Source organism: Gossypium hirsutum, chromosome D01 (genome assembly GCF_007990345.1).
Source record: "Gossypium hirsutum isolate 1008001.06 chromosome D01, Gossypium_hirsutum_v2.1, whole genome shotgun sequence".
NCBI lineage: Eukaryota > Viridiplantae > Streptophyta > Magnoliopsida > Malvales > Malvaceae > Gossypium > Gossypium hirsutum.
The window spans coordinates 8,095,700-8,119,944 of NC_053437.1; the positions used below are offsets into that span (position 1 = coordinate 8,095,700).

Sequence of the window (24,245 nt, forward strand, 5' to 3'; positions counted from 1 at the left end):
TAGCACATTAACCTATAGCTCAAACAATTTGGTAAATGGCCAAAGCTCCTATAGAACAACCGCTGTTATGCATTACGTATCCTACTATAGATACTGATTTTGAACTAAAGTCAGGATTAATCCAGTTACTGCTGACTTTTCATGGGTTGCAAAACAAATATCCCTATAAACATCTAAAAGAGTTTCATATAGTTTTTCTTAGTATGAAACCTCAGGGTGTAACTGAAGATCAAATCAAATTGCATGCTTTCCTTTTTTCCTTAGCAAACTATGCTAGGGAGTGGTTATTTTATCTACCCCCTAGGTCTATTACAACTTGGAGATCATTGGGATAAGGCAAAAAGAAGTAGAGTCTCTTTACAACTATTAGGAGCGATTTAAGAAGTTGTGTGCAAGTTGCCCACAACATGGGATCACAGAATAGTCTCTTCTCCAGTACTTCTATAAAAGCTTGGAGCCCATAGAAATGAACATGGTAGATGCCGCCAATGGAGGAGCGTTGGTTAACATGACTCTCCAACAGGCAAGGGACTTGATCTCCACGATGGCTGCAAATACGCAGCAGTTCTGAGCCAATCCTAAATCCACTAGAAGGGTTTACCCGCTAAGTAATTCAACCTTAAAAGATAAAGTTGATAGACTTACTAATATTGTGAATTCTCTTGTTACAGACAAAGCAAGACCAACCCAACTATGTGAAATCTGTGTAACACTTGAACATACAACTAATGCATGTCTTAGTTTGTATGATGATACTATGGCTCATTTAGATGCGGTGGGGAACTTTCCTAAGCCACCACAAAGGCGATATGACCCCTACGCTAATACCTATAACCCAGGATGGAAAGACCATCCTAACTTGAGTTATGAGGCCAATCTACGGTATAACCAGCCACACCCAAACAGATTTAAACAACAGCCACGAGATTTAGGTACCTCTTTGGAAAACATGGTCAATAAATTAGCAGCTAATGTGCTTGATTTCCAACATCAAATACAACAAAAAACTCTTGATTTCTAAAAAGGAAACAAATGATTTTCAACAGAAAATCGAGGCGTCTATAAGAGAATTGACTACATCAATGGAGAAAATGAACTCACAAGGAAAGCTGCCGTCACAAACAGAAACTAACCCAAGAAAACATGCAAATGTAGTGATCTTGCGAAGTGGAAAAGTATTGGAACCTAATCTTGGAAGGAATCTTAATTAAGATTTTGCCCAGAAAAAGCAGGTGAACGAAGAACAGGTCTGAACGAAACCTCAATTGCCCACAATTCAACCTTCGTTTCCAGGACGATTGGAACCAAATATAATGTTTATGGTGCTATTAGTCATCTTAGTGAAATTTTGAATGTAAACCATGTCGACATAATTGACTCATTAGTAGAAGAAACTTTTGAGTCATCTTATGGAGATAAACCTAAAATGATGTTTGATGATTTGGAATCTGTTAATAAATTATTGTCTTTGATGAATACTAAACGTCTACCTTCTATTGTGTAGGCACCAGATCTGGAATTAAAACCACTTCCCGAGCATCTCAAATGCACATTTTTGGAGAGTGATGAGACCATTGCAAACTTAAAAGAGATCAATCCCTTAATATGCACACATAAGATTTTCTTGGAGGAAAATACGAAACCAAAGAAAAATGCGCAAGGATGATTGAACCCAAATATGGTGGATATGATAAAAAGGAAAATTTCCAAGCCCATACGAACGAAAGAATTCAGCTGGAACATCCTCAATACTAGTTGAGGCGTCAAGCTAACGACGTTAAATAAGCGCTTGTTGGAAGGCAATTCAATTTTATTTTATTTATATTTATATTTTATATTTTCTTTATTTTCTTTCATGTTAATAAATTTTATCCTTCTTCTTATATCCAGGAGAATTGAGGAATCGAAAAAATTAAATTTGCAAACAGGAGAAAATAGTAACGAAAATGACATGTGGAGTGTTCTAAACCATTTCTTTTCATCATATTTATTAATATTATTTTTCACATCAAGGACAATGTGTTTTAAGTAGGGAGAGACATTCTTTATTATTTCTGTCTGTTTATCTGCTGCTTTTACTGATATGTTACTGTTGCTTGCTTTGAGCTCGTTTCTACCCACATTTTTTTAGAATATTTTGCCTCTTTTCATGCCCAAGATTTTAACCAGGAATTGCCCATTGTTTGACCTACGAGCATGATTCTTGTCTACTGAGTTAGTTTTGATTTTTCTATATTGATTTCATATCCACTGTTTTATTTCTATTAGGCTAAAATAATTATGATTAACAGAGTTAACCCTATCTTTCTTATAGTAAAATCGATTAAGTCTAAATGCAAAGAGGACACTTAATACAATTGTATGCTAAATTTGTGTTCATGACTGTTAGGTAGTTGCCAAAACTTATTTTTGACAATGGATTGTTTTTCCTAGTGCTCCAAAATTAAAATTTTGTTTCACGATAATAATAAATTTTGACGCCTTTTTGGTTATGAGCGCTGCTTAAAACATGACTGACTGAGTAACCAGTATAGGGTGCTTGGGTTGTCATCCTACTTCGCGTCCAAAGGTTATGTGACGTGTTAGGTAAAACTCCGCTAACCAGAATTAAACAAAAAAATTTTAGGAATGTGTTGGGCTGAGTAACCGAGGTGCGGTGCTTGGGTTGTCATCCCTCTTTTTATCTATTTGATTATTATCAAAATAAAAATTATATATTTTATATAATAACACGAATTCAAATTTTATTATTCTTCAATCCTTCTTTAATATTGTATAAATAATATTGTTAAAGAAAATAGTTAGCTGTTAAGGTTCAGTTAGTCTATTAGTTAACACTCATCTATAATATGTACAACGCCTTTGTATTAAAGAATAGCTTAATAAATAAAGTCTTCTTAAGTATCATTTCTGTTTTCTCTTGCTTATCTTCTATCCCACAAAAACCATTAGTTGTTTTAAAAGTCTTTTCACCATGAATTTCAGCTTCCCACGAAAACCTCTAAGAAGGTCTCTTGATCTTTCTAAACTATGCGCTTTTATCTTACGGAATACTTACCCACCACCATTTCCTCGGAATGTTAGCCCACCACCTAATGTTTAACTCCTGAAAGTAATAAAAATGCGTTAGTTATTGTTGGAAAGATGATAACTTAGGGTTTGTTTCGTAGTTCTGTTGCTTCACATCAGGAAATTCCCCTCCTGCCGTGAGGTATCTTACAAGGATGGAACTTAGAATTGGAACCAAATATAACGTTTATGGTGCTATTAGTCATCCTAGTGAAATTTTGAACGTAAACCATGTCGACATAATTGAATCATTAGTAGAAGAAACTTTTGAGTCATCTTATGGAGATAAACCTAAAATGATGTTTGATGATTTTGAATCTGTTAATGAATTGTTATCTTCGATGAACACTAAACTTCTACCTTCTGTTGTGTAGGCACCAGATCTGGAATTAAAACCACTTCTCGGGAATTTCAAATGCACATTTTTGGAGAATGATGTGACCATTGCAGACTTAAAAGAGATCAACCCCTTGGCATGCACGTATAAGATTTTCTTTGAGGAAAATACGACACCAAAGAAAGAGGTGCAATGATGATTGAACCCAAATATGGTGGATGTGGTAAAAAAGGAGAATCTCCAAGCCTATACGAATGAAAGAATTCAGTTGGAACATCCCCAATACTAGTTGGGGCGTCAAGCTAACGACGTGAAATAAGCGTTTGTTGGGAGGCAATCAAAATTTATTTTATTTATATTTATTGTTGACACCATTTTTTTGGATGAAATGAAAACGGGGTCGACTTGGATTAAAAAAACGAAAACGGGAGTCGCCACCAATCCTTTTTTGATGAGGTGTGATCGGGTCACCTCAAAAAGTGGTTGTTTTTAATAAATGATCTAATTTTATAAAAACAACAATTTTGGTCTACGTAATTCAGAAAAAATGAGTTCGGGAGCCGGTTACGCACGAGGAAGGATTAGCACCCTCGATACGCCCAAAATTGGTACCTAGTTGATTAATTAGTGTTTTAGTGTCGAAAATTGAAAATTTGAAGAGTTTTAAAAGATGCGATCCTTAAAAGAAAATCTGATATCGTGAATTGAAACATAAGATTCTCTTGCTCCGAAGGAATATCACATCCAGCACGTTAGGACACGATACTCTAAACCATCGAAACCAAGATCACCTTATAGTTTAATGAAACCATACTTTGAAGCTTTAAGAGGATATTTGGCTATTTAGTCAAACGAGAGATCGAAACCCAGCACGTTAGGGCACGTTTCCTCGAGTTTCCAAACGCTAAATATTGCCTCCATCGAGAATGTTTTCCCCTTTTTTGAAATATGGCATTTATATGCATAATAGAATTATAAATATGATATTGGGCACAAAATAATATGCGTAAAGAATGAACTAAATAAGTAAATAATCAATCATCGATATACAAGTAAATAAAAGAACTAAAACATTTTAAAGAATAAACATATGAATAAATAAATAAATGAACATTGAAATTAACAAATAATAACGAAAAGATTGATCCAAATTATAAAATATATATAAAATATTCATGCGCATATAAGGAAAACATTTCTATATATGTATAATTATAAAAAAAAATATGAAAACATATATATGTATAAGTATGATTTAAAGCTATTAAATATAAAAGCTTGTATAGGTATATACATATATGTATGTATGCGTGTATAAAAAGGATAAAAGAGGATATATTAGTATATATGTATTCGTAAGAGAAATATATACGGGTCTATATGTATATATATATAAATTATAAAGTATAAAACATACATATAAATGGGTACAAGTATATAAATTAAAAGAGTGTATATAATAAAAATAGTAATAAAAGATAACAAATATAATAATAATAGTTAGTTTAATAATAAGAGTCTTAAAAAAAAATTAAATTAACCAATAAACAAAATATAGGATGAAATCGAGAGCAAAATGAAATTACAGGGTAAAACTACAATAAAACAAACAAGAAAGACCAAAATGGAAATGCGCGCAAATATCAGGGACCAATAGAGTAATAAAACCCTTATAGGGACACGTGTATGTTGCTCGGTGCGCCAAAGGGGTTGGGGACAAAATCGAAAGACAGGCGAAAGTTCAGGGCCGAATTAAAAAGACAATAATATTGAACAAAGGAATTAATTTAAAATCGAATAAATACAGAAGGACCAAAGTTGCAAATAGCCCCTCAGGTATGGAAACACGCGGACCTTCCTCGGGTCGGGTCGGGTCGACCTGATCCATGCCAAAACGACGTCGTTTTATTTGTTTAAACTGGGGGTCCAAAACGGTGCGTTTTGACCCCCTATAAAAGTCAAAAAAATTTCAAAAAAATCATTTGTAAAGCTGAGGGAGAAAAAAAAGAAAAGGGAGAGAGGAGAGGGGAGCCCGGAGCGATTTCCGGCAAAGGGGGGAGTCACCGGACGGCCACCGGAGGCTCGCCGGCGCCGGCGCCGGCCACCGCACGCGGTGGCCGGAAAGGTAAAATTTTTTATTTTTTTTGTTATTCTTTTTTTTTATAAGTTTATGCTATGTATAGATATATATAATAGATGAATTTTCGAATAAAAATAAAAGAAACCTTAGATCTCTCCCTTTTCTGTTTCGGATCTTTTTCTCGCTTCAATCTGCCTTTTTTTTGTATTTTAAGTAGTGTTACAACTAAAAACGAAAGGAAAAAAATCATCCTATTCCCCTGACCGATTTCGGCTTTTAAAGCCCATATATTCGTTTTGTTTCTTTAGTTTATTGTTTTCCCCATCATTTGCATGCTTTCCTTGCTGTGGTGTCTGTTCTTGTTGCAGGTGGTGGGCACGGTGGGAGTGTCAGACGCGTGGGCGTCGTGGTGGCCAAAGCTGAGGCGTGCGAGTGGGGGGCAGACGAGGCTGAGCGGCGCGCCCTAGGCATGCTGCGCCTAGGGTTTTCTGCCGCAAACATTTTTTATTTGGGCTAGGGTTTCGGGCTGGTGTTGGTTTTGGGCTAGGGTTTGATGTAAATTGGGCTTGGGTAATTTAGTTTGGGCCAGGCATAATTGGGCTTGTACATTTATATTTTTTTTCTTTTTTTTTATTTCATGTTAATAAATTTTATCCCTCTTCTTACATCCAGGAGAATCGAGGAATCGAAAAAATTAAATTTGCAAACGGGTGAAAACAGTAACGAAGATGACATGGGGAGTGTTCTAAACCTTTTCTTTTCATCATATTTATTAATATTATTTTTCAAATCGAGGACAATGTGTTTTAAGTAGGGAGAGGTATTCCCCATAATTTCTGTCACTTTATCTGCTACTTTTACTGTTATATTACTGTTGCTTGCCTTGTGCTCGTTTCTACCCACATTTTTTTAAGAATATTTTGCCTCTTTTCATGCCCAAGATTTTAACCAGGAATTGCCCATTGTTTGACCTGCGGGTAGGATTCTTCTCTGCTGAGTTAGTTTTGATTTTTTATATTGATTTCATATCCACTGTTTTATTTCTATTAGGCTAAAATAATTATGATTAATAGAGTTAACCCTATCTTGCTTATAGTAAAATCGATTAAGTCTAAATGCAAATAGGACACTTAATACAATTGTATGCTAAATTTGTGTTCATGACTGTTAGGTAGTTGCCAAAACTTATTTTTGACACTTGATTGTTTTTCCTAGTCCTCGAAAATTAAAATTTTGTTTCATGATAATAATGAATTCTGATGCCTCTGTGGTTATGAGCGCAGCTTAAAACGTGACTGACTGAGTAACCAGGGTAGGGTGCTTGGGTTCTCATCCTAGTTCGCGTCAAAAGGTTGTGTGACGTGTTAGGTAAAACTCCACTAACCAGAATTAAACAAAAAAAATTTAGGAATGTGTTCGGCTAAGTAACCGGGGTAGGGTGCTTAGTTGTCATCTGTCTTCGTGTCAAAAGGCTCAATATATTCTTAAAAAAACATATATATATATAATTTTAAGAGTATGTTGGACTGAGTAACCAAGGTGCGGTGCTTAGGTTGTCATCCCTCTTTGTAGCTATTTGATTATTATCAAAATAAAAATTATATATTTTATATAATAACACGAATTCAAATTTTATTATTCTTCTACCCTTCTTTAATATTGTATAAATAATATTGTTAAAGAAAGTAGTTAGCTCTTAAGGTTCAGTTAGTTTGTTAGTCAACACTCCTATATAATATGTACAACGCCTTTGTATTAAAGAATGACTTAATAAATAAAGTCTTTTTAAGTGTCATTTCTGTTTTCTCTTGCTCATCTTCTATCCTACAAAAACCCTTAGTTTTTTTAACAGCCTTTTCACCATAAATTTCAACTTCCCACGAAAGCCTCTAAGAAGGTCTCTTGATCTTTCTAAACTATGTGCTTTTATCTAACGGAATACTTACCCAACACCATTTCCTTGGAAAGTTAGCCCACCACCTGATGTTTAACTCCTGAAAGTAATAAAAATGCGTTCGTCATCGTTGGAAAGATGATAACCTCGGGTTTGTTTCGTAGTCTTGCTGCTTCACATCAGGTGATTAGGGCATTGTGTACATCAGGAAATTTCCTTCTTGCCGTGAGGTATCTTACAAGGATGGAACTTAGTATTGGAACCAAAAATAACGTTTATGGTGCTATTAGTCATCCTAGTGAAATTTTGAATGTAAACTATGTCGACATAATTGAGTCATTAGTAGAAGAAACTTTTGAGTCATCTTATGGAGATAAACTTAAAATGATGTTTGATGATTTTGAATCTGTTAATGAATTGTTGTCTCCGATGAACAATAAACTTCTACCTTCTGTTGTGTAGGCACTAGATTTGGAATTAAAACCACTTCCCGAGCATCTCAAATGCATATTTTTGGAGAATGATGAGACCATTGCAGACTTAAAAGAGATTAACCCCTTGATATGCACACATAAGATTTTCTTTAGGGAAAATACAAAACCAAAGAAAGAGGCGCAAGGACGATTGAACCCAAATATGGTGGATGTGGTACAAAAAAGAAAATTTCCAGGTAGGGAGAGGCATTCCCCATTATTTCTGTCTTTTTATCTGCTACTTTTACTGTTATATTACTGTTGCTTGCCTTGTGCTCGTTTCTACCCACATTTTTTTAAGAATATTTTACCTCTTTTCATGCCCAAGATTTTAACTAGGAATTGCCCATTGTTTGACCTGCGGGTATGATTCTTGTCTACTGAATTAGTTATAATTTTTCTATATTGATTTCATATCCACTGTTTTATTTCTATTAGGCTAAAATAATTATGATTAATAGAGTTAACCCTATCTTACTGATAGTATAATAGATTAAGTCTAAATGCAAAGAGGACACTTAATACAATTGTATGCTAAATTTGTGTTCATGACTGTTAGGTAGTTGCCAAAACTTATTTTTGACAATGGATTGTTTTTCCTCTTCCTCCAAAATTAAAATTATGTTTCATGATAATAATAAATTTTGATGCCTTTGTGGTTATGAGCTCAGCTTAAAACATGACTGACTGAGTAACCGGGGTAGGGTGCTTGGGTTGTCATCCTACTTCGCGTCAAAAGGTTATGTGACGTGTTAGGTAAAACTTCGCTAACCAGAATTAAACAAAAAAAATTTAGGAATGTGTTAGGCTGAGTAACCGGGATTGGGTGCTTGGTTGTCATCTATCTTCGTGTCAAAAGGCTCAATATATTCTTAAAAAAACATATATATAATTTTAAGAGTATGCTGGGCTGAGTAACCGGGGTGCGGTGCTTGGGTTGTCATCCCTCTTTGTATCTATTTGATTATTGTCAAAAACAAAATTATATATTTTATATAATAAGACGAATTCAAATTTTATTATTCTTCAACCTTTCTTTAATATTGTATAAATAATATTGTTAAAGAAAGTAGTTATTTGTTAAGGTTCAGTTAGTCTGTTAGTCAACACTCCTCTATAATATGTATAGCGCTGTTGCATTAAAGAATGGCTTAATAAATAAAGTCTTCTTAAATATCATTTCTGTTTTCTCTTGCTCATCTTATATCCCACAAAAACCCTTAGTTTTTTTAACAGTCTTTTCACCATGAATTTTAGCTTCCCACGAAAACCTCCAAGAAGGTTACTTGATCTTTCTAAACTATGCGCTTTTATCTTACGAAATACTTACCTATCACCATTTCCTCGGAATGTTAACCCACCACCTAATCTTTAACTCCTGAAAGTAATAAAAATGCGATAGTCGTCGTTGTGAAGATGATAACCTAGGGTTTGTTTCGTAGTTCTGCTGCTTCACATTAGGTGATTGGAGCATTGTGTACATCAGGAAATTTTCCTCATGCCGTGAGGTATTTTACAAGGATGGAACTTGGTATTGGAACCAAATATAACGTTTATGGTGCTATTAGTCATCCTAGTGAAATTTTGAACGTAAACCATGTCGACATAATTGAGTCATTAGTAGAAGAAACTTTTGAGTCATCTTATGGAGATAAACCTAAAATGATGTTTGATGATTTTGAATCTGTTAATGAATTGTTGTCTCCGATGAACACTGAACTTCTCCCTTCTGTTGTGCAGGCACTAGATTTGGAATTAAAACTTCTTCCCGAGCATCTCAAATGCACATTTTTAAAGAATGATGAGACCATTGCAAACTTAAAAGAGATCAACCCCTTGACATGCACACATAAGATTTTCTTTGAGGAAAATACGAAACCAAAGAAAGAGGCGCAAGGATGATTGGACCCAAATATTGTGGATGTGGTAAAAAAAAGGAGAATTTCCAAGCCCATACGAACGAAAGAATTCAGCTGGAACATCCCAATACTAGTTGGGGCGACAAGCTAACGATGTTAAATAAGCTCTTATTGGGAGGCAATCCAATTATATTTTATTTATGTTTATATTTTTTATTTTCTTTATTTTATTGCATGTTAATAAATTTTATCACTCTTCTTATATCCCAAAGAATCGAGAATCGAAAAAATTAAATTTGCAAACGGGCGAAAACAATAACGAAAATGACATGGGGAGTGTTTTAAACCATTTCCTTTCATCATATTTATTAATATTATTTTTCACATCGAGGACAATGTGTTTTAAGTAGTGAGAGGCATTCCTTGTGCTCGGTTCTACCCACATTTTTTTTAGAATATTTTGCCTCTTTTCATGCCTAAGATTTTAACCAGGAATTGCCCATTGTTTGACCTATGGGCATGATTCTTGTCTATTGAGTTAGTTATGATTTTTCTATATTGATTTTGTAATAGCCCGATTTTAGGCTTAGTCGGAACAGTGGTTTCGGGACCACAAATCCGACGAAAAAAAATGTAATGGCTTGAATTTTCAGAGGTGTTGGAACGGTGATTCGAGATCACTAAATTCGACAAATGGGTAGAAAATATTATTAATTTAGTAAGTATAAGTTAAATATGAAGTTAGGAAAATTTTTGAAATAGTGAATAGTGCACTAGAAATAAATATTAAAATAATTAGAATCGAAATGAGGTATCAAGACCTCGGGGATTTTAAACTGAGCCATAAATATTTTTATAAATATTTATGGAGTGTTAAAAAGTTAGTATTAAAGTTTCGTTAAGAAATTTTAAAGTTCCGATAATTAATTGAACAAAAAGGACTAAATTGTAACAAATGCAAAATTTTGGGAAATGATTAAATAGCTTAAATGATAAAAGGAAGAGGGCTTAAAAAGCAAATAGACCCAAGGTCTATTTGGTCTGGACGGCAGAGGCATGAAATCAGCAAGAAAGTAAGGAGAATTAAGGGCAAAATTGGAAAATTGCAAAATTTGCTTAATAAAGTTAGGACCCAAGTGGAATTATCTAGATTTTCTCTTCATTTTTCTGAATTCTCATCAGCTAAAACACCATGGAAGGGCTTCTTCAAGCTGGTTCTTCATATTTTTATTACAAGTAAGTTCAATTCTTGACTATTTCTTGAAATTTTTGTATTTTTATGACTTTTACAACTAGGCCCACTTGTTAAATTCATTAGTTTTTGATTTTATGAAAGAAGTTGAAAGTTGATATGAATATGTGCTGGAAGTATATGATGATTTAGCATGAAATTAGAGCTTTAAATTGTTCATATGCTGATTTTATTGAAAGAATTGAATAGAAAGTGAATGTTTGGGACCTAATAGTAAAAGAGTTTGAAGATAGAGTTATATGTGGAAATTCTGAATTTCAATAGTTGTGTAACAACTTATAATGTCTAATAAAGTACTAATTGAGAAAATTAGATTAATTGAGGGGTTAATTGAGAAAGAACCGAATTGTATAAACTGTGAAATTTGGGGCAAAATGGAAATCAACATTTTGCACTAAAGCAGTTTTGGACAGCAGCAGTAGTGTAACTTTGAAAAATCACCAAAAATTGTAGAGATTGAATTAGAGGATGAATAAAATATGAAATTAAAGCTTATTGAGTCTAGTTTCTTATAAAAGAAATTATGTGAGCAATGAAATTGTAAATCATGAGATATAATAGATTTTGTGAGACAAGGTCAGAATGAATTCGGGTTCCCCTGTTCTGACTTTGGAAAATCATTAAAAATTGTACAGAAATTATTATGAGTTATAGTTTATATGGTTAGAATCCTTAATGAGTCTATTTTTAGAATAAACAAGCTAAAACATCATCCGAATTCTGTACAATGAGATAATTAATTTTTAGTGAAGAGTGGTCGGAACTGTCAGACAGCAAAACAGGGGAAACTTTAAAGAATAAACTGTACTATTTGGCTGAACCAAAAATTATGAAAATTTTATGGTATGAAGATATGTGAGTCTAGTTTCAGGGAAAATTAACGGATCTTAATTTGGAGCTCCGTAGCTCCGGATAAAAATAATTTAGTGACTCTGACTCAGATAAACAGCTTTGAATATACATGTTAGTGAATATTGAAATTATGGTTAATGTTGTTTAAGTGTGTTATACACATTAAGGATGTGGAATGGAGAGGAGGAGGAGGAAAATTGGGAAATATATGAATGATTCGTGTATAAATGGTCATATGTTTGATTATAACTCATAAACGATGAAATATGAATGATGCTTATTTTTGTGCATTATTGGTCATGGTTTCAGCTCATGTGTGAAAATAAAGTTTCATAGTATGTGTGTATGGTATATTCAGTATATGATTTGGCATGAAATAATACCATGAATGGTTTATGAATTAACACATGTTGGTAAGCCTGATATATGAATAAATGATCAAATTGAGCGGAACGCCGGATTTGAGTACTTCTGATCAAGTGATAAAGTGATAAGTGGTAGCTTTAGCTACACTTATCTGATCAAGTGACAAGTGGAAAGTGATAAGTAATAGCTTCGGCTATACTTATCTGATCAAGTGATAAAGTGATAAGTGATAGCTTCGGCTATACTTATCTGATCAAGTGACAAGTGGAAAGTGATAAGTAATAGCTTCGGCTATACTTATCTGATCAAGTAATAAAGTGATAAGTGATAGCTTCGGCTATACTTATCTGATCAAGTGACAAGTGAAAAGTGATAAGTGATAGCTTCGGCTATACTTATCTGATCAAGAGACAAAGTGATAAGTGATAGCTTTAGCTACACTTATCTGATCAAGAGACAAAGTGATAAGTGGCTGCACTTATCTGATCAAGAAACAAAGTGATAAGTGGCTACACTTATCTGATCAAGAAACAAAGTGATAGGTGGCTACACTTATCTGATCAGGGACAAGTGATAAGTGATCATACGTAAGACCATAGTTATACTATGGCAAAGTGAAAGTGAAGTACTCAATTTTCCGTGACCGTTCTCTAATTTGATTAAGGATGGTAAGTGACAAATGGGCCCAAAAGAATTAAAGTAAATGGATAAGTGGTAGTGTATTTATATCAGGACGATGTTGTTATTCAAACTAAAGTGATATTTTCATTGCTAAATTGAGAATTTCATAAATGTGTTATTGAATGGTATAATCAATAAACATTGAGTTAAATGGTAAATACGTATTAGTTTTGAATTTGATGTCATTGAATTGTACGTGAATTAAATGGAAATTTCTAGTGATATGATTTAAATTATGAGCATGAGAAATTGCGAATTGAATGAAATGGAAATGAAGCATTAAATTGCATGAGTATGTATCGGGTCTCGCAGGCCCTAATTATTATGATTATAATATTTTGAGGATATATTGTGAAAAGTTATAGAAACATGTTAATTATTTTTGAAAGTTTTAATTTTGATGAAATTTTATAACTCGGTTAAATACGTTTACAAGTGTATGTGTTTTGGTAATGCCTCGTACCCTATTCCGGTGTTGGATACGGGTAAGGGGTGTTACAGATTTCATATCCACTGTTTTATTTCTATTAGGCTAAAATAATTATGATTAATAGAGTTAACCCTATCTTACTTATAGTAAAATCGATTAAGTCTAAATGCAAATATGACACTTAATACAATTGTATGCTAAATTTGTGTTCATGATTGTTAGGTAGTTACCAAAACTTATTTTTGACACTTGATTGTTTTTCCTCTTCCTCCAAAATTAAAATTCTGTTTCATGATAAAAATAAATTTTTATGCCTCTGTGGTTATGAGCGTAGCTTAAAACGTGACTGACTGAGTAAACGGGGTAGGGTGCTTGGGTTGTCATCCTACTTTGCGTCGAAAGGTTATGTGACGTGTTAGGTAAAACTCCGCTAACCAGAATTAAATAAAAAAATTTTAGGAATGTGTTGGGATGAGTAACCGGGATTGGGTGCTTGGTTGTCATCTCTCTTCATGTCAAAAGGCTGAATATATTCTTAAAAAAAACATATATATAATTTTAAGAGTATGTTGGGTTGAGTAACCGGGGTGCGGTGCTTGGGTTGTTATCCCTCTTTGTATCTATTTGATTATTATCAAAATCAAAATTATATATTTTATATAATAACATAAAGTCAAATTTTATTATTCTTCAACCCTTTTTTAATATTGTATAAATAATATTGTTAAAGAAAGTAGTTAGCTATTAAGGTTCAGTTAGTCTGTTAGTCAACACTCCTATATAATATGTACAACGCCTTTGCATTAAAGAATGACTTAATATATAAAGTCTCCTTAAGTATCATTTTTGTTTTCTCTTACCCATCTTCTATCCCACAAAAACCTTTAGTTTTTTTAACAGCCTTTTCACCATGAATTTCAACTTCCCACGAAAACCTCCAAGAAGGTCTCTTGATCTTTCTAAACTATGCGCTTTTATCTTACGGAATACTTACCCACCACCATTTCCTTGGAATGTTAGCCACCACCTAATGTTTAACTCCTGAAAGTAATAAAAATGCGTTAGTCGTCGTTGGAAAAATAATAACCTCGGGTTTGTTTCGTAGTCCCGCTGCTTCACATCAGGTGATTGGAGCATTGTGTACATCAGGAAATTTCCCTCCTGCCGTGAGGTATCTTATAAGGATGGAACTTAGTATTGGAACAAAATATAACGTTTATGGTGCTATTAGTCATCCTAGTGAAATTTTGAATGTAATCCATGTCGACATAATTGACTCGTTAGTAGAAGAAACTTTTGAGTCATCTTATAGAGATAAACCTAAAATGATGTTTGATGATTTTGAATCTGTTAATGAATTTTTTTCTCCGATAAACACTAAACTTCTACCTTCTATTGCGCAGGCACCAGATCTGAAATTAAAACCACTTCCCGAGCATCTCAAATGCACATTTTTGGAGAATGATGAGACCATTGCAGACTTAAAAGAGATCAACCCCTTGACATGCACACATAAAATTTTCTTTGAGGAAAATACGAAACCAAAGAAAGAGGTGCAAGGACGATTGAACCCAAATATGGCGGATGTGGTAAAAAAGGAGAATTTCCAAGCCCATACGAACGAAAGAATCCAGTTGGAACATCCCCAATACTAGTTGGGGCGTCAAGCTATCGACGTTAAATAAGCGCTTGTTATGAGGCAATTCAATTTTATTTTATTTATATTTATATTTTTTATTTTCTTTATTTTATTGCATGTTAATAAATTTTATCCCTCTTCTTATATCCAGGAGAACCGAGAAATCGAAAAAATTAAATTTGCAAACTGGCGAAAATAGTAACGAAAATGACATGGGGAGTGTTCTAAACCATTTCCTTTCATCATATTTATTAATATTATTTTTCACATCGAGGACAATGTGTTTTAAGTAGGGAAAGGCATTCCTTATTATTTCTGTCAGATTATCTGCTGCTTTTATTATTATGTTACTGTTGCTTGCCTTGTGCTCGTTTCTACCCACATTTTTTTAGAATATTTTGCCTCTTTTCATGCCCAAGATTTTAACCAGAAATTGCCAATTGTTTGACTTGCGGGCATGATTCTTGTCTACTGAGTTAGTTATGATTTTTCTATATTGATTTCATATCCACTGTTTTATTTCTATTAGGCTAAAATAATTATGATTAATAGAGTTAACCCTATCTTGCTTATAGTAAAATGGGACAACATGCGAAATAGGGAAAAAGTGGTGTCGAAAATATAAAGTGCGAAAGACTTGGGGCAAAAATTCAAAGAAGAGATTTATGAATAGAAGACTCTAGTTAAATTTGAATTTTTTAGGATTATTGTTAAGATTATTATTTAGATTTAATTTCAGCTTGTATCTTTATTTATCTTTTAGAATTTAAGTAGGAACAAACTAGGTTTTATTAAGTACTATAAATAAGGGATGGAGTGACACAAATTGGTACTCATCTTTTCTGTAAAAGCTCCCTCTTCCGAAAAGCTCTAGCTTTTTGTTCCTTTTATTTTTCAATAAAATTCCATTTTATTAAACTTATTTATTTTTTCTAAAAAGCATGAGCTACTAAACTCATCTAGCCAAAGGTTGTCGAGATTCCTCAAAAAGGGTTCATGAGGCTTAGAATCCGCACTTAACCTTCTCAACGAGTATTTATCGTTTCTCCGCACTACGGGACTGACGCTTCTTTCCATGTCCCTTCAAAAGTGATATTTTCATCTTGAGCAAAGGCAGCGGCTTTGTATGTTTTTGGAAGGTTGCATAGTCGGTTCGTTAGCTTACTGCGTCAGTGGTTCGAGCCCAATAGACAAAATGGTGTGGCATTTGCCACTGAGAAGTGATGATCTAGTGTAAGACGGTACCACAAAAGTGACGGTTGACTAGAGTCAGGTTCCTCTATATCGTAAGTTTAAAATCTAAGTGGAGCTGGTGGTCGTAGGCGTCCTCTTCCATTATAACTAGCTTATTCTGTCATGAGAAGGACCATCTGAAAGCCTAGGATTTAACCTAAGAAGGATCGAGATAACCGGAGGCTGAAATCTCTCAATCCAAGAATCTATTTTCTCGACTCTGTTTATTTTTACAATTTTGATTTCAATTTACACAATCTCAATTCGTTCATCATTTTAGTTTTGTTTTATTATTATTTTTTTAGGTATGTCGTTTTTCTTGGGCACGACTGTGCCTGAGATATCGATGAACAAGAAGTTGTGAAAATCTAGTTCCTGAGGATTTGACCCTACTTCCCTTATACTATTCTTTTCGTTATTTTATAGGGATAGGATATTTTTGGTGCTCTCAACGACGCACTATATAGTCCATATTTAAAAGAGAGCAAAATATTATCACCACCTAATCCTACCCCCAGACATCAAATATGCTATTCAAAGTTTCTTATGTCACTGCAATTAATTATATATAGAAAGTATGTCAAATGAAATCTTCGGAAATGATTAATTATAAATTAAGAATTGGAAATGAGAGACATCATCGAGTTCATAGTTACGTCCATGAAACTAAAGTTAACTTAACTCATATTTAGTGAGAGCGAAAGTGATTCAAAATCAGTAAAAGCTAAAATCCAAATCCAAATACCTTTTGGGGCCATTGCTTGCTGCTTTCTCAAACCCTTCTAAATTTTAAACAATAAATGAATTGCAGACAAAAAAAGTTTAGAAATATTGTTTTTAAAGAAACAATTGAAAGATGATAGAAATGAGAAGGACCCATCAATAGAGAAGCTAATGATACCTACAGCCATCCATACAAGGTGCTTAGGGCCAGGGTTAGTGAACTATAATCATACCATTACAATATAAGCAACCAACTAACCTTACTCAGTAAATCAGAGAGTTTTTTCATCTTGGCCTCCATCAATGCAATATGTTTCAGACTGTTAAGGATTTCACAGGCAATTTGCTTAACTGCAAAACAATATAGTAAGTATACACATTTGCATAAAAAGCTTCACAAAATTATGGCAATCAAAACATACCTGCATACAAAAGTAAGCTCTCAAACTCACCGTGTCGTCCGAGATAGAGCACCGGTACCCTTTCCACCAGTTAGACCCACGAAAAAGGTTATAAATCATCAGAGTAACCTCTTGAAAACAAATGATATCAGGGGAATGAAGTTGAATACAGATTTCACAGTTGGATTTGTTGTAAAGGTTCAAAAAAGTGCAAGCTTTACAAGCCTATTTAGACGGCGAAGACGGTTATGTGAAGACGATTTCACTTAATTCAACGGGTCTTCAACAAATTACAAACAAAAAAAAAACAAAAACAAGGAAACCCAAACTTTTTATACGCAAAATAAAGAAATCGAACCTTAAAAGTCTAATTCACCAAAAACCAGAATCGAATGCCACCTTCTTCGTCTTCTTTGTGTGGGTTATGTAAGTTTGCAAGAAACCCAAACATTGAACCTTTTCCTTGTAAGTAAAAAAAGCAACCGAGGAATCAGGGGTAAGAAATTGACAAAGCAGTGATCTCTCTGGCTCTGACTGATAATTAGAGATTTCGATAGATAGGGCATTTGGGGCTGGGAGCGGGGAATCAGGAGAAAAAAACCGATTTATGTTTAAAACGACGACGGTTTCTATTTCAACATTTGCGGCGTTTACAGAAAAACGCCACTAATTTTACAACTTTTCCTTTAATTAGTCAATGAAATAGCGCCGTTTTGTTAGATTTTTAATGTATTTTTTGCGGCGTTTTTATATAAAACGCCACTAATATTTAATTCAGCAATGAAACGGCACCGTTTTGTTAAATTCTTAATATATTTTTTGCGGCGTTTGTATACAAAACGCCACTAATATTTAATTCGTCAATGAAATGGCGCCGTTTGGTTAAATTTTAAATATATTTTTTGCGGTTTTTGACCAAATGCCGCTAATGATTTCACTTTTAAATATATATGTCTCTGAAATAATATTATATATTTATAAACTTTCAATTTTTAAATAGATTTATGAATTTCATACATTCTTGTAGACATTATTTTTAATTGATACATCATTATTAATATTATTTAAATAATATTATTTAAAATTTTGATAAGATTTAAGACATTACTTTTAATTATTTAAATTTTATAACTTTTATAAATCTTTTACAATTATATAATATATCGAATATCCATATCAATTATATAAATCTTTTAAAAAAATAATTACCTAAATATCCATATCAAATATATCAAATGGTTTAGATTAAATATTTTTAAATATAAAAGCATTAATTAATTGTATAAAATTGTATCATTTAACAAATCTCAAATAAACCTTAAACCCTAAATTAGCCATTCAATATACATAAAGTCTATCTATTATATATTTCTTAAATAATATAAACTATACTCATAATTTTAATATATTAAATTTATTATTATCTCTTTTATAATTATATACGAACATATTTAATATATAAATTAAAAAAACTAATTAATCTAAACCCTAACTCGACCCTTGAATCCTTAAATCCTAAACCCTAAATCCCTAACCATTAACCCCTAACCCCTAACTCCTAACCCCTAAACCTTAAATCCCAACACTTAAACCATAATCCCTAATCCATAATCCCTAAATCCATATGTAATTATTTGATCACGAAGGGGGCAAGGCAAAACACGCAAAAAATTGAACTGGATAAAAAAACTGAACTGAGCACTAAAAATGATGGGATAAGACGGGGATATCCTTGGATATAGCTTATATCGATTTTGAAGAACCAAATCTTCACACAATTTTGAAGAACCAAATTAATATTATCTCTTTTACAATTATATAAAAAAATAATTAATATATAAATTAGAAAACACTAGTTAATCTAAACCCTAAACCATAAACTCTTAACACAAACCTCTAAACCTTAAACCCCAGCCTTTAAACCATAAACCATAACCCCTAAACTCATAATCCATAAACCTTAAAATGGTAACAACTAAGTCTTAAACTCCAAACCATATACCCTAAACCAAAAACCCTAAACTATAGTGATAATTAATTCAATCTTTTAAAATTAATACAATCTCTTTTACGATTATATAAGAAATTATTTAATATATAAATTAAAAAAATCAGTAATGTATCCAAAAAACTTTAAAATTATTTTAAATAATAGTATTTTAATTTTTCTATTTTTAACAAATATTTTAAATTATTTTAAATCCCTGAGTATTAGCGGCGCTTCTCAGAAAATGCCGCTAAAAAAAGAGAGTTAGCGGCGCTTAATCAAAAACGCCGTTAAAGCCCTGATCATTAGCGGTGCTTTCTTAAAAACGCCGCTAAATCCCTGAGCATTAGCGGCAATTTCTTAAAAACGCCGTTAAAACCCTGAGCATTAGCGGCGCTTTCCCAAAAACGCCGCTAAAGCCCTGACCATCAGCGGTGCTTTATCAAAAACACCGCTAAAGCCTTGAGCGTTAGCGGCGCTTTATCAAAATCGTTGCTAAATCTTTGACCATTAGCGGCGCTTCCTTAAAAACGCCGCTAAAGCCCTGAGCATTAGGGGCGCTTTATCAAAAACGCCGCTAAAGGCCTCAGCATTAGTGGCGCTTTATCAAAAACGCCGCTAAAAGCCTCAGTATTAGCGGTGCTTTCTCAAAAACGCCGCTAAAGCCCCCGAAAACTCCGAAACCGGCGTTGGGCTTAAGTTTTTTTGCGGCGCTTTCTGGAAAACGCCGCTAAAAGCCTGTTTTGGTGTAGTGTTTTAACGCCATGTTTGGTTGGGGGGAATGCTATTGAATGGTAAACCATTCATTTTTTTGGTTACATGTAATACTTATTCAATGGAATGACCATTAGTTTCCTATTACTTGTTCTCTCGTAATAGCTATTCTTTGGTATCACCAAAGAATGACTATTCCATGCAACCTTGAATAGCAAACAAGATTAATTTCTAGATTAATCCTTTAAAACTTGGACTAAAAAATAAAAAAATAATATATTTGAAATAATTTAAAATAAAATATTAATTTAATTTTATATAAAATATTTTATTTCAAAATATAATTTAAAACAAAATATTTAAAATATTTTATTTTAAATTATATTAAAATATATATTAAATTATGATTAAATTATTTATTTTTATTAAATTATATTTAATAATAATCTTATTAAAATTTAATAACAATAACGATAACAATAATCAACTACCCAAAAAATAAAATTTTGGTAAGAGTACTCTGATCAGTTCAGTTTTTTTCTTATGCTATTACAACATCTATTTTATTCAACCAAACACAAGAATATTATTACAGGTCTATTTTATTCCATTCCATTCAATCAAACAATTGAATTACTGATTATAGCTCCATTCCATTACAGCCATATTCCAATTCCAATGAACCAAATGTGCCGTAAAATTCAAAAAAATCAGCATGGAGGACACGTGGACTGTCATGCAAGTTGCCGTGTTTAAAATTTTAATATTTTAGTTAGTATTCTCATTAAAAAATCATTTCGACTCTTTTTTAAAAATTTAATAGTTAAATTTGACTCTTTTAAAAAAAATTAAGGATAAATTTTAATTAAAAAATAGGAACAAAATTGATAAAAAAAGTAAATATTAACATTATGCCAGAATTAATTAACCGACAAAGGGAATATCAAAATTATAATGAAGACTTATTATATATGGATTAGCCTTTCTTTTTTCGGTAAAACAAGTTTATATCAGATGCTAATTAGCTCCAGTTAATAAAGTCTTACGCCACGCACTCCTCATTTTTTTCGTTTAAATCATTATAAAAAAAACAAAAAAAAATCCATTTATTTTATTATTATTATTTTTAAAATAATTTTATTATAGGTCTTGATTATATATGTTTTTTTTGACACAATGTCAAGAATTATTTATAGTTCCTCCCCAACCAATAAATAGAAAGATAATACGCTTTAACGAACTTGAACCTATATCCACTTACATTAACAACAGTACTCATATCAATTAGGTTAAGCTTCTGTCAGCATTTACTTTAATTTAGCATGGTAGACTTAATTACCCCTAAGTTAACCTACAAAGATTATGTTTAAAAATTTGACTCTAAAAGTACCGACATTTTGTAATGGAAAAACCCTATTTTCCTTGTTATTCCATCAATATCACTTATTTGATCATAGGATGCTTAGAAAATCAATTGTCAAAAATCAAAAACCAAAATGACTTTTTTTTAAATTTTAAATCCACAAATTTTAGTTTCTAAAATAAAATAAAAAATGTTGGATTAAATAATGGGAGAAGCCTTGTGGGATTTGTCTTCTTTATATGATTGAAAACTTGTACGGATGTCGTTGAAGGCAAGGCTTCCCATATTCGAAGAATTAAAGATGAAATGAGAGTAGCACCAACTTTTGAAAGCGATTTTCCAGAGCATTTTCCGAGAAAATTCAGAAGAAGTAAAAGCCAAATTGCGCAACTATTGGGTAGCTGTAAACCCCCCAAAAAAAAACCCCTCCAATTCAAGCTTTTAATTATGCGGTCCTCCATATCTCACATGTTACAGTTTAATTACCTGTCCCTTTCTTTTGAAACATATGAATATATGTTTATATACATATACTAAGTTTTTGGTATCCATGGTAATTGAGTAGCACGAAGTAAGGCAAATAATTATTATAATTACTTCATACATATTGTTTAAAAGAAAAAAGATTATCTTATTAAAAAAGGAATAACTCGATGTAAAATCTATTAGATAATTTAGGTTTCGCCATCCGTATTCAGGGGTTGGCTCCTTCATCCTCTCATCATCCTTATCTTTGAAAGGATTTTTGGCGGTTGTTTCAAGATCTCATGTCAAGAGATGAATCCTGCGGTAGTCTTTCAAAGAAAAGAAATAAGTATTATGGATGACCAAGTATTTTTAACGAAATAGAAATTTTCCAATGAAACTTTTCACTGAAAAAAAATGTCCTTTCTTTCACTATTGAAAGGGATATGCAAGTACAACCTTTTAAATATACAATAAAATTTTAATATATTAATATATTCGACACCACTTCTATAAAAAATATATAGCTTTCACGAATTAGGGAATTAATTCCATTATTTTACACAAGAAAAATAATAAATTCACTTAAACAACTTTATATTTATTAAAAATTCATATAAAAATCGATGAATACTTTGGTTATAACCATAAAATTAATTGCTTATCCTTTATCATTTATCATATATAGTATTATGAAAAAATTATTTTATAAACTCTTCTCACCACATCATTTGTGGTCATTTTCTAATTATTTAATAATGATATTTCAACAAATTTTTTTATATCATCGATGCATAATTTTAGTAATTTTTTTACCCAGAATCTTGAATCCAAACTTGGACCTCGAATCCCGCATCTCGAACCCTAAACTGGTTTGAGTTTTGAGTTTAGGGTTTGGGTTTGAGGTTCAAAGAAAAAATATTACCAAAATTATGTATCAATGACATGGAAAAAAATTACTGAAATGTCATTAAATAATTAGAGAATGATCATAAATGATGTGATAGGAATGATCCATAAAATAATTTCTCAGTATTATGGGTTTAAATCTTGTTATGGTTAAAATTTTGTTGATTTATTATGTAAAAAGATAAAAACACACCCATAAGTTAAAATTGATGTCTGGTTGATACTGACTTAATAAAATACTTTAAAATAAATATAGATAACATAAAAAAATATTAAATTATTGTTCTGAACATCAAGAACAAAATAACAATTATTTTCATAATAAATAGTATCAAGCATATATACTTTCACAAGATTTTGTGTGTGTTAGTGTATATATAAACTACCAAACATTCTCTAAAATATAATATGTATATATTTATGATTGTTTTTATTTGAAAGAGATAAGAATAAGGAGAATCCTTGCCTCAATCATGCAAGTGGAACGTGAAGGATTTCACATGGGAGGATTAATGGCTCGCGGCAATAGTCAGATATACAGCCAAAACTTGTACAAATGATAATGTTCTTACCCCCAATAAATACATACTGTATATATATATATGAGATGCCCATTATTATTTTTGTATGTATGTATGCAATCTATATTTTGTTGCTATTAATTTTAGTTAAAATTAAATTAATCAATTGAATTAATTTTATTCGGTTAAAATTTCGATACGATTAACGGTTAAATTTTTTTATATTTCAATTAATTCGATTAATAGTAATTTAATTCGAATATTAATCGAACTGACCATCTAAACACCCATACTAAATCACTGAACATCAAGATTTGGAAACATATAACCATAAAAAAATATAAAACTATTTGCAAAAAGACTTAAAATTGGGTACAATAATTTATATTAATGACCTTCACTCACATAGTGCATGCCTTTGACTTAATTCATGATTTGGTCGTACGCTAAATTAGTGAGTTGGGTCTTAGATACAGGCAAATGACCAAAAAAAACTATATTTTTTTAAAAATTACCGAAATAGGCTAATTATTTAATTATTTATCGAAATGGTCTATTTTCCGTGAAATCGCGTCCACGTCAGCGCGATTTGCTTACGTGGACACAAATCGCGCCCTCTAGGACGCAATTTGCTGACGTGGATGAACATTTTCTCATTTTTAGCTTGGAAAACTTTGAAAGGCCATAACTTTTCGCTCTGTTGTCTGATTGAGACGATTTTTTTATTTCGAATAACTTTTTGAGATCTACGCGCTGACAAACTGCTGAAGGCGGTTTGCCGCACTTTTCGTCGAAAAAGATCCCTTTTTGCCCCTAAATTTTGATTTTTTCGGTTTAAAATTAAATTTTGAAACATTCAAATCATTATTTTCTTTATTTATTTGAAGTAAACACCGGATTTTTTTTACAGAATTGTTGTATTATTTCTTCTGATTTGACACGTGTATGGAATAGGTCCGATAAATCGTTAGAACATAAGTAATATAATTAAGATAAT

The 24,245-nt window shown here is 32.2% G+C and overlaps 1 long non-coding RNA gene across 1 annotated transcript; it reads right to left on the reverse strand.

Annotated features, from left to right (window-relative positions):
• Nucleotides 1-17,147: 17,147 nt before the first annotated feature.
• On the reverse strand, nt 17,148-17,530 carry LOC107917564 (uncharacterized). The gene is made up of 2 exons (XR_001689752.2): nt 17,311-17,530; nt 17,148-17,239 (listed from the first exon to the last, which is right to left on the reverse strand). It is a non-coding gene; the product is annotated as an uncharacterized lncRNA (long non-coding RNA).
• Nucleotides 17,531-24,245: the final 6,715 nt, after the last annotated feature.